This window comes from Alexandromys fortis, unplaced genomic scaffold (assembly GCF_014885135.2).
Source record: "Alexandromys fortis isolate MF-2015 unplaced genomic scaffold, M_Fortis_MF-2015_v1.1 scaffold_109, whole genome shotgun sequence".
NCBI classification, from domain to species: Eukaryota; Metazoa; Chordata; class Mammalia; order Rodentia; family Cricetidae; genus Alexandromys; species Alexandromys fortis.
The window spans coordinates 5245659-5251548 of NW_026068005.1; the positions used below are offsets into that span (position 1 = coordinate 5245659).

The 5890-nt window shown below is 39.2% G+C and overlaps 1 pseudogene; it reads left to right on the forward strand.

Moving 5' to 3' along the window:
• The first annotated feature begins 1831 nt into the window (after positions 1-1831).
• On the forward strand, positions 1832-5679 carry LOC126513230 (elongation factor 1-alpha 1-like; annotated as a pseudogene).
• Positions 5680-5890: the final 211 nt, after the last annotated feature.

The window sequence follows — 5890 nt, forward strand, 5'->3', positions numbered from 1 at the left end:
GGATCCACAGCCATTGTACTCACATATATGCAAGTGCTCATGCACACACTTGTGCATAAACTCATAGACTCAAATAAAAATTAATCTTTAACAAAAACTTGAAGGACACAGATGCTCGATATTTTACTAACAATTTATAGTTTAAAAAATTTAAATCTGCTGTTTAATTCATCATTTATTTTTTTTTATAGGTAGACAGTAAGCTCTTCATGGCTGGGACTAGCATCATATAATTTTGGCTTTCTGTTACTGCTCTGCTCCCGGGGTCTGAATCAAATGCCTGACACATGATGATACATATTTGTGACTTTAGTGAATACATTCAGATAGTTCTGTGCATACTAGTGCCAGTCATGTTTGTTTGTGAGGAATGAAGAACAGCAAAATCAACCCTAAAATTTTCTAAAAATCTAAGCTAGGAAACCAGTGTTCCAAGATGATTCAATGAACCTCACATGATAAATAAAAGATTCTGTCATTGGCCAATATATGATGAGAAGAAAGCAATCTCCATTTTTTCTAGTCACATCACTGCTTACAGTTCTAACTATAGAAACATGTGCACAACAGTTTCCATCATCCCATAATGCATGGGACCCAAACAGACTCCCTGATATAGATCTTACAGGATTGTGTCTAAGTGTTCCCATGATTGCTTAGGTAATCATGACTGTATGTCAGATTCTGTTTGTGGTTTTGTTTTGATACAGGGTCTCGCTACATAGCCCTTGCTGGGCAGCTCTCTATGTAGAGTTCTAAGGCTGGCTTAGAACTCACAGATATCTGCCTGCCTTTCGCTGACACGGGTTGGCATGGTTATACACCACCATGCCCAGCTGTACTTTATTTATAACACTATTGACTCATCTCAGAACACATGGAACTGATAATTATTACTCTTAGGCATCCTGGAATAATTGAATGTTGTAGCTTCTGAATGATTGTATTAAGCCATTGGCTGTCTGAAGCCTGACAAATAAGGACTGCGCTAAGAAATACTGTCAAGAGAGAATAAAGAGTTTCACAGGGCATGGTAAGATTTCTGTTTCTTTTAGCATGAATATTACTGGAACTGTCACTGAGCATTCTGGCAGCATAGTATAGTTGGTACCAGACACGTCAAGCAAAATGGTGGAAGAAGCAAAAGACTATCCATGCATCTCAGTAGTAATGCAGTTAAGCTCCATTTTCTCCAGTAAAATGCTAAACACAAATTTTGAGTTCTTACTCCAGAGTTATGCTTTCTAACTACAATGTGAATTATTTAAAAAGATAGCAAGGAAGATGCTTACATCACCACTGTGCACCCAACAATGGCCATACCCATGTTACTGAAGCCTGACTACCTTTCAGTGCTCTTAGCTGATGATCAACTTTCTGTCCACCTGCAATCTTGAAGAGATGTATTTACACCAGGAAGACAAATCAGGAGTAGGATTCCTGGTTGAAATTCAATAAACATTTTCAGGGAGTTTGAAATATGTTTCCACATTTTTTTCCAAGAAAAATAATGCTACCCCCACCAAAGAGAGACGGAAAGTTTATTTTCACACATTTGCTGCATTGATTGTTGAGATGGGAAGCCAAGATGCAGGTGAAGCATCCTAAGACTAAACAGTGGGCACATATGTGAAGCATTATCTTGGATGAAAGTCATGCTCTTCTTTGTTTGCCGTCAAAACATTAGCTAATATTTTTTTCTGAAAAAGATGCTCAGTTTATTGTCACGTGTGTGTATATTTCAGTACATACATGAAGGAGATATTTGATACTCATCTTTAATATTTGATTGTAAGAACATGAGAGAGAGCAAGAGATCAAGCAAGAGTGCATGCGTGCCGTGGCACACGTGTGGAATGTGAAGGTCAGGTCTCTCCTTCTACCACGTGAGTTCCAGGACAGCTCAAGGTGTTCAGCATCCTCTCCATACCATATGCCTAACACATTTCCTTGCTCCAGTGGTACATTTTCAGGTGAATTACAGTGCTTTGTTATTTAAAAAAGCAATTTAATATATACAGCTTTCCATTTCATGCAGACATTCATGTTACTAGGTCTGAATAATATCAAGCTGCATTTCAATGAACCAAATACTGTCACCCGATGAAAGTATATAAAACTGTCAATTTTTTCAAGCCTGCATAGTTACTAAATGGTTCATTTTGTTTCATTTTTGCAATGCCTACTGAGGATAAATGAATCCCAAATTTTTAAATTAAGTAATTTATTTTGAATGTGCTATGAATAGGGAAAGTGAAATGCCACAGTGTGCATGTGGAGGCCAGAGGAAAACTTGAGTAAGTATGTGCTTGCCTCTTGTGAATGCCATAGGCTCATAGTGAGTGACACTATCATGCGTATGGATTTGCTGGAGGAAATGTGTGCTGGGGGTAGGCCTTTGAGGTTTGAGAAGCCCAAATCAGGCCCAGTGGCACTCTCTCTTCCTGTTGTTGCAGGCCCATAGTTAGAACTCTCCGCTCCATCTCCAGCACCATGTCTGCCAATGTGCTGCCATGTTTCCTTCCGTGACCATTAAAGACAGAACTTCTGAAATGGTATGCTTTTCCCAAGTAAATGCTTTTCTTTATGAGGCTTCTCGTCGTCATGGTGCCTCTTCATGACAAGAAAACCCTACCTGAGACACCTCTCCTGTGTGGATGCAGGATCGTCAGGTGAGGCAGCAGGTGTATCTACCCTTTGAACCATCTCAATGAACTGGATTTTATGTTTTATTCCTACCTCCTTTCTTTTTCGGCCACGACAGTGTATAAATTTAACCCCACTTTGGTTATTCCATTTATAAAATGAGGAGATAGATTGCACCCAGCTGATGAGGCATGTTGAAGATTAAAGACAAACTTCAGAGAAACATCTTTCCGGTATCCCTGCCCAACACTGGTCATGCTATATTGCTATTTCACATTCACGCTTTTGTGGTTTTCTATATTGTTTGTCCAGATTTTCTTTGAGATCATTTTCTTTTCTTATTGACTTATAATAGGTAAGCTTATATAATATGTTTCTTTTGTTATAAATGTATTACAGCCTTTTATAATCTGTCACTTGGTTTAAATTTGATGGATTTCCTACATGGGAATTTTTAATGTTCACATAGTTAAATGTATTATTTTTTCTTATGGTTTCTGAATTTTAACTAATAGATTTCTAATACTTTTCTTAATGCGTACATACAAAATATTTCATCTTAATAAAGTTATCTGCTTCTTAGGTTGCCATATTAATTTTGATTTACTAAAATATATTGGATAACCCAACTCTTATTAAATTTAAAATCCATGCTATCATGTTAAAAATCTAACATTTAGATTTTGGAAAGTTGATTCAGAAGTTTAGAGTCTGCACTGCTCTTACAGAAGACCTGAGTTCATTTCCCAGTGCTCACATCACAGGGCTCACAATCACCTGCATTTTCAGTGCCAGTGCATCTGGTCCTTCTTCTAGTCTCTAAATGATGCTATAAACTCACAGAGGCACAAAATACACCTAAGTTAAAAACTAAGTAGACTTTCTCACACAGGTGTTTCTAATACCATCTCTTATTCAAAGCCAAAATGGAAAAGGAAAAGATTCATCAGCAAAATCATCATTAGACTTGTATACCTGGGCAAGTGTTGGGGGCTGTGAATCCCCCAAACCTGAATTTCCTGTAAACAACTTGTTATGCTCAGAACTGCTCTGAGCATAACAACTTGTTTTCCTGTGTTTGCAGATGCTCTGAGCACAAGACCCTCAGGAGTTCCTGATGGCAGGGGAGTGGTTTCTGGTGGGTTTGGCAGTGGTGTGGCTATCAGTTAAGGATCCATATATAAGCTGCCCTGGAACACAATAAAGGGGGCTTTCATGGAAAATTAAAGGATGACCCATGTCTCTGTCTCTGTGTGTCAATCTCCAGGCCCTTGCCCAACTCGTGAATGGTCCAGAAGTGAAGGCTGTAGATTATAGGCATAGTACCATAGTACACGTAGTACAGGCGCTACAGGACCATAGTACATGTAGTAAGTAGCCTGGTTGCTCTAGGTAAGTCTGAGACAACTGGCCAACTGATCTTCAAATCTGGTAGATTTGACAAATGAATCTGTCAGGTTGGGAGCATAGGCCCCTGCCCCCTAGCATCTATCCCAGCCTGCAGGCCTGGTCTGGACTCCAAATCCCAGGAGGCCATATCCTGACCCCTCCCTGGGGATGGGGTCAGGACCACTCCCCAGGGTATTTAAGTGATTTCCCAATAGAAGAACCTGTGGTCTCCCTTTCTTTCTCCTGGGGGTCACGTTCCCGAGGCTTCCAGGTTCCCCCTCGGGGCCACCAGAGAGAGCAAATCTCCCATTAAACCTGAATATTTCTTAATTTGGCTTGATTGGGAATTTTGAGTCAGTAAGAAGCTTGTATTAAGAAATGTTCCTAACAGAATCATTGAAAAGTTTGAAAAGGAAGCTGCTAAAATGGGGAAAGGCCCCTTCAAATATTTCTGCATGTTGGACAAACTGAAAGTTGAGTATATACATGGAATCACTATTGGCATCTCCTGTGGAAATTAAAGAACAGGAAATGCTATATGACTATCTTGATGTCCCAAAATACAGAGTTTATTAAAGAGAGGATCACAGGCACATATCAGACTAATCATGCTATATTGGTTTACTGATGCTGGTGTTGGTGAATTTGAAGCTGGATTCTTCAAAAATGGGCACACCTGTGAGCACTCTAGTAGGATTATATGCACTGTGTGTGAAGCAACTAATTCTTAGTGTCAGCAAAATGGATTCTGTAAAGCTACCCTACAGCCTAAAGACATATAAATAAATTGTTTAAGAAGTCAGCATCTACATTAAGAAAATTAGCAACAACCCTGACCCAGCAGCATTTATTTTAGTTTCTGGTTGGAATAGTGACATGCTGGAGCTAATTACTAATATGCCTTGGTTCACGGGATAGAGAGTCACCTGTAAAGATGGCGGCGTGACTACACTAACCCTGCTGGGATCTTAGGATTGTATTTTACCATCAACTTGTCAAACTGGCAAGCCTTAAGGATTGCCCCTCCAGAATGTCTATAAAATTGGTGGTATTGGCACTGTCCCTGTAGGCTGAATGAATATAGATGTCCTCAAATCTGACACGGCAGTTACCTTTCCTCCAGTCAATATCAAAATAGAAGTTCAGTCTGCTGAAATGCATACTATGAAGCTTTAAGTGAAGCTCTTACTGGGGACGGTGTGTTTCTATATAAAGAACATGTCTTTCAAAGATGTTAGACATGACAACATTGCTTTACACAGACAAAATGACCCACCAATGGAATCAGATGGCTCTATTGCTCAGGTGATTAGCCTGAGTTATTCAGGTCAAATCAATAATGAGTATGCCATTGTATTGGATTGTCACACAGCTCACATGGCATTAAAGTTTACTGAGCTTAAAGAAAACATCACATCTGGTAAGAGGCTGGAAAATGACTAAATTCTTGAAATTTGGTGATGGATGCATTGTTGATATGGTCCCAGGAAATTCCATGTGTGTTGAGAGCATTGCTGACTCTCCTTCCCTAGGTTCTTTTTTGTTTGTTTTTTTCCTGGCAAGAGGCAGACAATTGCTGTGAGAGTCATCAAAGCTGTGAACAAGAAAGATGTTGGAGCTGGCAGGGCCAATGAGTCTGCCTAGAAATCTCAGAAGGCTAAATAAATATTATCCCTAACACATACCACTTCATTCTGACTCAGTGATGGAAGGTCTCAAATCTGTTTGTCACCATTGACCATTTATGTTTAATAGTAAAAGACTGCTCAATGATAACAATGTAACAAAGCCTTCAAAAGGAAAGGAGAATGTTTTATGAGTTCTTTTTTTTTTTTTTTTTTTTTTTTTTGTCAGG